The 12,348-nt window shown below is 29.3% G+C and overlaps 3 pseudogenes across 2 annotated transcripts; 2 read left to right on the forward strand and 1 right to left on the reverse strand.

Moving 5' to 3' along the window:
- Positions 1-150: 150 nt before the first annotated feature.
- LOC119568672 lies at positions 151-1,776 on the forward strand (annotated as a pseudogene). Its single transcript, XR_005228110.1, has one exon. The product of XR_005228110.1 is annotated as a cytochrome b-like (transcript).
- Positions 1,777-1,860: 84 nt separating this feature from the next.
- LOC119568673 lies at positions 1,861-4,174 on the reverse strand (annotated as a pseudogene).
- Positions 4,175-4,220: 46 nt separating this feature from the next.
- LOC119568671 lies at positions 4,221-9,842 on the forward strand (annotated as a pseudogene). The gene is made up of 3 exons (XR_005228109.1): positions 4,221-4,234; positions 6,669-6,695; positions 7,585-9,842. The product of XR_005228109.1 is annotated as a cytochrome c oxidase subunit 1-like (transcript).
- The last annotated feature ends 2,506 nt before the right edge of the window (positions 9,843-12,348 follow it).

The raw sequence follows: 12,348 nt of genomic DNA on the forward strand, positions 1-12,348 counted from the left end.
AACATCATTGTAATAGAGCTGACGAAAAAATAGATTGCTCTTATCATAATTTCATCTCTAAGCATCAGAAAGAGTGCCTCTATCATAGTTCCAAACTACATTTAATTAAACTATTCTCTGTATTTCACTTATTATTATATTTTCACCAATAATTATTATTTCATCTTTTATTTTTACACGTTTACTTCATCCCTTAGCTATAGGGCTTATATTACTAATTCAAACTGTAATAATCTGTGTTACAGCTGGTTTATCAATAAATTCTTTTTGGTTTTCCTATATTTTATTTATTATTTTCCTAGGAGCAATATTAGTTCTATTTATTTATGTAGCATCCTTAGCTTCTAATGAGTCCTTTAGATTTTCTACCTCTTTACTTTTAGTATTTATAATAACAGCTTCAGTAAGATTACTAATAATATTTATAGATCCTATATTAGTAAATACTCCTCTTTCCCTACAACAATCATCACTGATTAATGACCAGTTTTCTTCAACCCCTATATTATTAAGATCTATTTATAATTATACTACTATAAACCTCACTTTATTTATTGTATTATATTTGTTATTAACATTAATCGTAGTAGTAAAAATTACTAACACTTTTTTTGGTCCTTTACGACTATCCTCACCTAATTAATGACAATACCAATTCGTAAATCACACCCTTTATTTAAAATTTTAAATGGAGCTGTTATTGACCTCCCAGCACCAGCTAACATTTCAACTTTGTGAAACTTTGGTTCTCTCCTTGGTTTATGCTTAGTTATTCAAATCGTTACTGGACTCTTTTTAGCTATACACTATACTGCTCATGTTGACCTAGCATTCTCTAGTGTAGCACATATTTGTCGAGATGTAAATTATGGATGACTTCTCCGAACGTTACATGCTAATGGAGCGTCTTTCTTCTTCATTTGTCTGTATATACATACCGGACGAGGTATTTATTATGGATCGTTTTTATATATACATGCTTGATCAGTAGGTGTCATTATTCTTCTACTAGTTATAGCGACTGCCTTCTTAGGATATGTGTTACCTTGAGGACAAATATCATTCTGGGGAGCCACTGTAATTACGAATTTATTTTCAGCTATTCCATATATTGGTACAGATCTTGTACAATGAATTTGAGGTGGATTTGCAGTCGATAATGCTACATTAACTCGATTCTTCACTTTTCATTTTTTATTCCCGTTTATCGTAGCAGCAGCAACTATTATTCATATTCTTTTTATTCATCAAACAGGATCTAACAATCCGCTAGGAATTGTTAGTAATGTAGACAAAGTACCTTTTCATCCTTATTTTACATTTAAAGATATTACTGGATTTATCGTAATGCTAGCAGGACTTATTCTATTAACATTATTAAACCCTTATTTATTGGGAGATCCAGACAACTTTATTCCCGCCAATCCACTTGTTACCCCTGCCCATATTCAACCGGAGTGATATTTTTTATTTGCATATGCTATTTTACGATCAATTCCTAATAAATTAGGAGGTGTTATTGCCTTAGTAATATCTATCCTCATTTTATTAATCTTGCCTTTTACCCATGTAGCAAAATTTCGAAGATTAACGTTTTATCCTTTAAATCAACTTATATTTTGATCATTAGTAAGTATTGTCTTCTTATTAACTTGGATTGGGGCACGGCCCGTTGAAGATCCTTATGTAATTACTGGTCAGATCCTGACTGTTCTTTATTTCTCTTATTATTATTAACCCACTTACACTTATATGATGGGATAAGATACTAGATTAGTTATTTGGCTGATAGGAAAGCACGTGTTTTGAAAGCTCGCAATAGAGGTTCGAATCCTCTAATAACTTTTCTTAAAAAGTTACAATAGATTATAATAAACAAATGAAACAAATAGTTTTTACCCCTATAAAAAATACTAAATAATTTAGAGCAACAGGTAAGAATCTTTTTCAAGCCAAATATATAAGCTTATCATAACGGAAACGTGGTAAGGTACCACGGACTCAAACAAAAGCAAAAGCGACCATTACAAGTTTTAAGTAATAGAAAGGACTGATTAAATCTCCTCCTAAAAAAATTAAAGAGATATATTCTTATAAATAAGATTCTTGCATATTCAGCTATAAAGATTAAAGCAAAACCACCTCTTCTTATTTCAGTATTAAAACCAGATACGAGTTCAGATTCTCCCTCAGCGAAATCAAAAGGGGTTCGATTAGTCTCTGCTAAACATGAGGCAAATCAAATTAAAGATAGGGGAAAAGTAAATCAGAGTAATCACACATCACGTTGGTACAGTCTAAATAAGCATAAATCAAAACCCCCTACTAAAAAATAAAGATAATAAATTAAAGCAAGTCTTACTTCATATGAATTGTTTGAGCTAACTGCTCGTAATCTACCTAAAGGGAATATTTGGAATTAGAAGATCATCCAGCTCTTATAGTGGTGTATACACCTAGTCTAGTACAACATAAAAAAATAAAGTACTCATAGTAAAGTTTATTAGCCCCAGTTCATAAGGTATTACTAATCAGACAATTAAAGAAACAAATAAACTAAAAAGCATCAGCAAAAGGAAATAACTTAACAGCATCAGCAAAAGGTTTGTAACAAACCTATAAAACCAACTTTATTAGGACCTTTACGAATCTGAATATAACCTAAAATTTTACGTTCCAGTAAAGTAACAAATGCTACCCCTACTAGAACACAAATGATTAATAATAAGTAATTAATAACTATAATTAATGTTATCACAGTATTACTTGTGAGATTAATTACTCACATTATTGGATCCTAAGTCCAATGCATAATTCTGCCAAAGCAACAAATAAATTAAAATTAATCATATAAATAAAATTATTTTAACTACTTAATCCTTTCGTACTAAAGTAGTTATAATAAAATTAAGAGATAGAAACCGACCTGGCTCACGCCGGTCTGAACTCAAATCATGTAAGGATTTAAAGGTCGAACAGACCTTCCTTTATAACTGCTGCATTATAAGGATACCTTAATTCAACATCGAGGTCGCAAACCTTCTTGTCGATGAGGACTCTCAAAGAAGATTACGCTGTTATCCCTAAAGTAACTTAATCTTTTAATCTTTAATAAAGGATCAATTATTCTTCAATTATACTTGTTAATAAAATATTTAAGAACAGTTACTAATTATATTCCCGTCGCCCCAACGCAACAAACATTAATTAAAATCAAGTTATACTAACAATTTATAATTTAATCAAATTATTGTTAAGTTTTATAGGGTCTTATCGTCCCCTTAAAGTATTTAAGCCTTTTCACTTAAAAGTTAAGTTCAACTATTATAACTGAGACAGATTACTTTTTGTCCAACCATTCATACAAGCCTTCAATTAAAAGACTAATGATTATGCTACCTTCGCACGGTCAGTATACCGCGGCCCTTTAAAAATAATTCAGTGGGCAGGCTAGACTTTATATAACAATCATATAGACATGTTTTTGATAAACAGGCAAAAGTAGTATTTGCCGAGTTCCTTAATTATATCTAAAAAAAATAAAAATATATACATTATTTAATGTTATCTATTTACACAAATGTATTTCTACTAATAAAATCATTATAACTTATGGTATTTTACTTAACATAAATATTGGCTACTACAAGTTAGATTCAGTTTTATTAAAATGATAAAGAAAAATTATATTAACTAGAACGTTTTATTAATATAGCTGTTTTTAAGCCTAATTCAATAAAATAATTATTCATTATATCATAACACACCTATGTTAGAACAAGAAGCTTTTCCCTCCTATTCTTTATTATATTAAAGCTTTTGATTACCTCAATATAATCAAATTAAATTTAATTCACCAATAACCAGATATGAAAAAACGATTAGCATTTCACTACTAGTATAAATTTGATAATTTCATTAATACGAAAACTATATATTTATAATAGCTCTTTTTCTTTCGGGATTTCTTTAAATAATAAGATTATTTTGATTTTCCCTAATACACAAGGTACAAGAATTTAACTTTACTTTTTATTAATACATTTTTCAAATTATTTCATCTTTCCTTTACAGTACTTTAATCTATAATTTATTATAAAATATTTCGATTCACTCTACTAAAAAAATACATTTCAAAAATAATTTTCTTACTTCTTAATATATAGAAAACCATGATTGCATTAATAAGATTTAATTTTCAAGATACACTGATTTGCACAATGAACTTCTCAACGTAAGTGAGATGCTTAACTATTCAAGCTCCATCTTGAATTTCTAGGTACACTTTCCAGTACACCTACTATGTTACGACTTATCTCGCTTAAATTGACGAGAGCGACGGGCGATGTGTACATAACCTAGAGCTAAAATCAAAAGATCTTGTTAAAATCTTTTTACTTTTAAATCCACCTTCAATAATAAAGATTCCTTTATTATTTCGTATATTTTAATATATTGTAACCCATCTCTTCCTTTATCATAGCTGCACCTTGATCTAATATACTAGCTAAACTATTTCAATAACTCTACATCTTATTAAAGTTACCTAATAATGACGGTATACAACTGTAATAATTACAAAATAAAGTAAGATATTTCGTGGTTTATCGATTATAGGACAGGTTCCTCTAAATAGACTAAATTACCGCCAAATCCTTTGAGTTTCAAGATAATAACTGTTTAGTACCCAGGTAATTATAATTCAAATAAAGTGTAACAGGGTATCTAATCCTGGTTCATCCCTTTATCTTAACAGCTTCATTAAGATTAAAACTTTTATTTTACTATTTATCAAAAAACTGATTTCACCCTTTATTAATATAGGCCTTTAAAAAAAAAATTAATAAATATAACTGTTTTTAACCAAATTTTTTCATTTTACCTCTCAGTCTAACCGCGGCTGCTGGCACAAATTTTAACCAGGTATATAATTAGGATTACCAATTCTAACGTTCATTTATTGATTAGCATTAGGTACTGAGAATTTATTTCTTAAAGAAACCTCTACATTCAGACAATTTATTAACCTTTAGTTTTAATAAAACCTATTGTAACATTAAGATTTACATGTACCATTACCTAAAAATGAAAGAACAAGCTAGGATAAAACTTTACTTAAATAAGAGCATTTATTACATGTAACACTAATAAGTATAAAATAGTATGTATAAAATTTTGAGATATAAGAATGATTAGAGAGGTAACTTGAAATTACTAACATTTTTATAATTAGAATCTCTTCTTGGCCTCAACTTACCCTTTTTTATATAATTCTTAAGTTAATTAACATGCAAGGAATATATAATTTTACTAAAGTTACAAAATTTGAACATAATTAACATAACAGCATCTATTTATAATTACTACTAGTACTTATTTTTGAATAAATCAAAAATCCCTCGACGATTTTTAAGAACGCTCGGGTGTATATACATTTAGTTAAGGTTTAAAACTTGTTTAATTTATATAAATCAAATAAATTATATAGTAGATATAAGTTGTTTATTTATATAAAATAATACTTTTAAATTTTAAAAAGATATTATATATATGTTATTTGATTATATATTAATTTAGATGTAGTTAAACCTTTATTCTATCTAAATTAAATATAAATACTTATATTGAATACATATGTATGGAATTATATTATATGTAAAATAAAGTATTAGACGTAGTTAAAGAATGTTCTTTGATCCTGATATAAATAGTGTAAATATTTATGTCTCTTTACATTGTATTTAAAGATAATTATATATAGACTAGTAAATATATCTAGATCCATTTGTAATTATGTAATTTTATTTTTTATTAAATAAATAGTGTCTTCTTATATGAAACTTAAATTCTAGCAGATTAAACGTTCATCCTACAAGAAGACACTATTTTTTATACAGATAAATTAATATAATATATATATATTTAATTAAAGAAAACTTTTTAAAAGTGAAATATGCGGTTATAAATATTAATTTAATATATAGTACTTAAAATTAAGTTTTTTAGCTCTATCAAAAGTTTTACTACCACTAATATCTAAATTTATACAACTTAAAAATATAGTAATCTTTACTATATTTAATAATTAATTTTTATATAAATGAAGTGCCTGAAAAAGGATTATCTTGATAGGATAAAACATGTAAGTATGAATCTTACCTTCATTAATGCCCTTTTTTTATACCCAATGGAATTAACACCATTACCCCAAAGATCAAAACTTTGTGTGCACTATACACCAGAGTATATCTTTAAATTGGTTTATTCTTTTTGTAATAAAAAGATAAGCTAAGTAAGCTCGTGGGCTCCTGCCCCATTTATGAGGGTCTAACCCCCTCTCTTTTTAATTTTACTTTCTTCTTCACAAGTCTTATTTTTTTCTTCTCTCTCTTTAGGTACCCTTCTCTCCATTTCTTCTTCGTCTTGATTCGGAGCTTGAATTGGACTTGAACTAAATCTAATATCTTTTATTCCTTTAATTTCTTCAAAAATAATCAATATTCCTCAGAAGCCGCTCTAAAGTACTTTTTAATTCAAGCGTTAGGTTCTTCGGTTATTATTATATCCGCCTCTTTTGTATTATCATCTAATGAACTAGCCATCATGTTGATAACAGTGGCTCTTTTGTTAAAATCAGGAGCAGCTCCATTTCATTTTTGATTCCCCAGAGTTATAGAGGATTACAATGACCTCAAGTGATTATCTTAATACAATTCAAAAATTGCTCCTCTCTCTTTATTATCATATACATTATATTCAAATGATCTGCCCATTATTCCAGCAGCTATTATCTCTTCCGCGTTAGTAGGAGCAATCGGAGGGATTAACCAAACTTTTTTACGTAAAATTATAGCTTATTCCTCTATTAATCATATAGCGTGGATAATATCAGCTATCTTGATTAGAGAAACGAACTGATTATTATACTTTTCGTTTTATTGTTTTATTTCTACCTCAATTGTTATATTATTCAATTTTCAAGAAGCTTTCCATATTTCTCATATTATAAACTATTCGTCACACTCACCGCAAATAAAAATAATTATATTTCCTCGTTATTATCTATAGGGGTTTACCTCCCTTTACAGGATTTATTCCCAAGTGATTTATCATTCAAGAAATAATTTCCTCCCATATATTTGTTATTTTAATAGTCCTTCTTATATCGGCCCTTCTGACCTATTTTACTACTTGCGTATTGCTATAATAGCATTTACAATTTCAAGTCCTAGTACTAAATGGGGTATAAAAATAATAAGTACATCCGTCTTAACACCTTCATTATTGTATATCAACTTATTTGGTCTACTTGCCCCTAATCTGTTCATGGTAATTCTATAAAGCTTTAAGTTATCAAAACTTATAGCCTTCAAAGCTGTCAAGAGGAGTAGAATCTCCTAAGCTTTAACCTTTTAAGCTCTGGCGTTTCACGCATCTTCAGAATTGCAGTCTGACGTCTTGTTTGATTTCCACTACAAAGCCATGATAAAAGGTTATTTACCCCTACATAGATTTACAGTCTATCGCCTATAACTCAGCCATTTTATCTAACGCAACGATGATTATTTTCTACAAATCATAAAGACATCGGAACTCTATATTTATTTTCGGAGCTTGAGCTGGAATAGTAGGTACAGCCCTTAGTCTTATTATTCGTGCTGAATTAGGTCAACCAGGAAGCCTTATTGAGGGTGACCAAATTTACAATGTAGTAGTTACAGCTCACGCTTTCGTTATAATTTTCTTTATAGTTATGCCTATTATAATTGGAGGTTTCGGAATTGGCTTGTCCCTTTAATGTTAGGTGCTCCAGATATGGCATTTCCCGAATAAATAATATAAGTTTCTGACTTTTACCCCTTCGCTAACTTTACTTTTATCTAGAGGTATAGTCGAAAAAGGAGTGGGAACTGGATGAACAGTATACCCTCCTTTATCAGCCAGAATTGCTCACGCAGGTGCTTCAGTTGATCTAGGTATTTTTTCATTACATTTAGCAGGGGTCTCATCAATCTTAGGAGCTGTAAACTTTATAACGACCGTTATCAATATACGATCTACAGGGATAACTATAGACCGAATACCACTTTTTGTTTGAGCAGTATTTATTACAGCTCTACTCCTACTGTTATCTTTACCAGTCCTAGCAGGAGCTATTACTATACTATTAACAGATCGTAATTTAAATACATCCTTCTTTGATCCAGCAGGAGGTGGTGACCCAGTCTTATATCAACATTTATTTTGATTTTTTTCGGTCATCCTGAAGTATATATTTTAATTCTTCCTGCTTTTGGGATAATCTCACATATTATTAGTCAAGAGTCTGGTAAAAAAGAAGCTTTTGGAACATTAGGAAAAATCTATGCTATACTAGCCATTGGTGTTCTAGGATTTGTAGTATGAGCTCATCATATATTTACTGTAGGTATAGACGTTGATACTCGTGCTTACTTTACATCTGCTACGATAATTATTGCTGTCCCGACGGGTATTAAGATCTTCAGCTGACTAGGAACATTACACGGTACTCAATTGAATTATAGTCCTTCTTTAATTTGGGCATTAGGGTTTGTATTTTTATTTACAGTTGGGGGTCTAACAGGAGTTGTCCTTGCTAATTCATCTATTGATATTATCTTGCACGATACTTATTATGTAGTAGCCCACTTCCACTATGTTCTTTCAATAGGAGCCGTATTTGGTATTTTTGCAGGTATTGCCCACTGATTTCCTCTTTTTACCGGTTTAACCCTGAACCCAAAATGATTAAAAATCCACTTTCTAGTTATATTTATTGGGGTAAACATTACATTTTTCCCTCAACATTTTTTAGGGCTTAATGGTATGCCTCGACGCTATTCAGATTATCCAGACGCCTACACAGCATGAAATGTTATATCATCTATTGGATCTACAGTATCATTAATTGCAGTACTAGGTTTTGTTATAATTGTATGAGAAGCCTTAACTGTAGCTCGACCAGTTATATTTTCTTTATTTTTACCTACTTCGATTGAATGACAGCATAATCTCCCACCCGCAGATCATAGTTATATAGAAATTCCTTTAATTACTAATTTCTAAAATGGCAGATAGATGCATAGGATTTAAGCTCCTACCAGGAAGAATATCTTCTTCTTTTAGAAAACTTATGCCAACATGAGGTCACTTAGGTTTACAAGATAGAGCTTCTCCTCTTATAGAACAATTAATTTTTTTCCATGATCACGCTATAGTAGTATTAATTTTAATTACAACATTAGTTGGATATATAATATCAACTTTATTTTTTAATAATTTTACAAATCGCTTCTTATTGGAAGGACAAACTATTGAAATTGTATGGACAGTACTTCCCGCTCTAATTTTAATTTTTATTGCACTTCCTTCTTTACGATTACTATATCTATTAGATGAAGTTAATAATCCAAGTGTTACCTTGAAAACTATTGGACACCAATGGTACTGAAGTTACGAGTACTCAGACTTTTTACAAATTGAATTTGACTCTTATATAATTCCATCAAATGAATTATCAGAAGACGGATTTCGACTTTTAGATGTGGATAATCGAACTGTTCTACCTATGAATACTCAAATTCGAGTATTAATTAGAGCTGCTGATGTTATTCATTCATGAACAGTACCTGCCCTTGGTGTAAAAGCAGATGCAATTCCAGGGCGACTTAATCAAGTAAGTTTTTTAATAAATCGACCAGGATTATTTTATGGTCAATGTTCAGAAATTTGTGGGGCAAATCATAGATTTATGCCTATTGTTGTTGAAAGTGTATCAGTTAAATCATTTTTAAACTGGATTTCCTCAGCTAGAGAAGCTTCATCAGATGACTGAAAGTAAGTGTAAGTCTTTTAAATTTATAAGAGTAATTAACGACTACTTCTGATGGAAAGAAAAATTAGTTAATAATATAACATACGTTTGTCACGCTTAAATAATCAATTTTACTGATATTTTCAATTCCACAAATAGCCCCTTTATTATGATTAAATCTTTTTCTTATATTTTCAGCTACATTGTTATATTTATTGTACTAAATTATTCATTAAAGTACCATCTAAAATTGAGAATCTTCATCTCAATTCAAAAAATAGAAATAACTTGAAAATGATAACAAATTTATTTTCAGTTTTTGATCCTACTTCAAGCCTGATAAATATCCTCTTAATTGATTATCTACTTCCTAGGTGTAATATTTTTACCTATAATGTATTGAATTATACCCTCTCGATGATCATTACTATGAATTTATCACGAGTACACTTTATAAAGAATTTAAATTTATTAGGGTCATCACATACGGGCTCAACTTTATATTTGTAAGACTTTTTACTTTTATTGTATTTAATAATTTTTAGTTACTGCCTTACGTATTTACTAGAACAAGACACTAATCATAACCCTTGCTCTTGCATTACCTTATGGAGCTTTCATAATATTTGGTGGATTAATATAACAAACATATATTTGCTCACCTTGTACCACAAGGAACCAATGCCTTATACCTTTTTAGTTTTAAGCGAAACTATTAGAAATGTTATCCGCCGGGGACCTTAGCTTTCGATTGCAGCCAATATAATTGCAGTCATTATTACTTACTCTCTAGGAAATACTGTCCATCCTTATCAAATACTTAGTTTTTTGCTTATTTAACACAATTTTACGTAATTTAGAAGCTGCTGTACAGTAATTCAATCATATGTTTTGCCGTTTGAAACTCTTTATGCAGTGAAGTAGTATAAAATTAAACTAATGACATCATCTAACACCACGCTTTCATTTAGTAGATATAAGACCATGACCTTACAGGTTCATTAGAGCTATAATATTAACCACAGAACTAGTAAATGATTCATCAATTTAACCTGACCTTTATTCTTAGGAATTATTGCAACAACTCTTACTATAATTCAATGATGACGAGCTATACACGAGAAGGTACTTACCAAGGATTACATACTAAGCATTACTATCGGCCTTCGATGGGGTATAATCTTGTTTATTACTTCAGAAGTATTATTTTTTTCTCTTTCTTTTGGCTTTTCACAGAAGATTATCTCTAGTAAAGTAGGTAGTTGTTGACCTCCTGCAATTAAATTAACCTTTCAAATTCTCTCCTTAATACAGCAATCTCTTGTAGGTGCTACTGTAACTTGAGCCACCATCAATATGAATTACCAACACAACTCAGTTAGCTATCACGTAAATATAATTCAAGCTTTAAGCATAAATTATGAAGCTGTTTCAATTGAGTTCAGTAATGTCCATTCCAGCTAAGATTTACGGTCACAGTTATTATGGTAGTAATTCCTCTCAGTATCAATCGTTTATACAAATGTATTTTTCAGCCATACATACTTTGATTGAAGCTGCCGCTTATATTGCATTTGTTTGATGTTGTATTTATTCCTCTATATTTCTTTTTTGAAGACTCTTTTTTAATAATAGTATATTTTCCAACCAGAAGGTTAGAATAAATCTAGAAAAAGCAATATTATTTATTAATTCAATTTAGTTACTCTGTTATAGAAAGTATTTAATTCGTTCTTTTATAAAAACAATTATAGACGAGAAAAAAATTCCTTTAATGTGATTTGACCCAAAGGATTCGTCTTCCTTTTTCCTTGTTTTTAATTGCTGTTATTTTTTTAATCTTTATGTGGAATAGCTTTTACTTCCTTTGGATTATTATAATTTTTTAAAAATATTACTTGATATTCACAGGTTTTTTTTTTATTTCCTATTGGGTTATACCATGAATGAAATCAGGAGCCTAGAATACTTATTGGGTTATATTCAAAAATGATATCTATTTGCACTAGAAGGTGCTCTATTAAGGAGCTAACTTCATTAAGTAAAAAGCTAAATATTGCATTCATTTCGGCCTGACTTTGTTAATATCACCTTTACTTAATTGGTTAAAGCAAAAAGAGGCTATATCACTGTTAATGATAGAAATGAGGAAAAATTACTTCTAACCAAGAAAGGAATAGGTAGATCAAGAAAAGCTGCTAACTTTTTTCTTAACGGTTAAATTCGTTTTATTCTTATTTAGTTAAAACTATTTAGCTTAAATAAATATTTCTTGTTACCTTTCTTTTTTTTTAGATATTTTTTTTTCATTTGTATCTTTTTTGTTTTTAAATGATTAAAATACCTCTTTTTTTTTTTGTTTTACTTAAAAGTTACTTTATAATTTGGTTTTTTTCGACTTTTGAATATTTTTAATAATTTTCACCTTAAAATTTTTTTTATAAACCTTAATAAATAATAGATCTTGATCAGGGTTAACTAAATTTTGAAAAGTTTAAAAAACCAAAAAATAA

Source organism: Penaeus monodon, unplaced genomic scaffold, assembly GCF_015228065.2.
Source record: "Penaeus monodon isolate SGIC_2016 unplaced genomic scaffold, NSTDA_Pmon_1 PmonScaffold_10480, whole genome shotgun sequence".
In the NCBI taxonomy this organism is placed as follows: Eukaryota; Metazoa; Arthropoda; class Malacostraca; order Decapoda; family Penaeidae; genus Penaeus; species Penaeus monodon.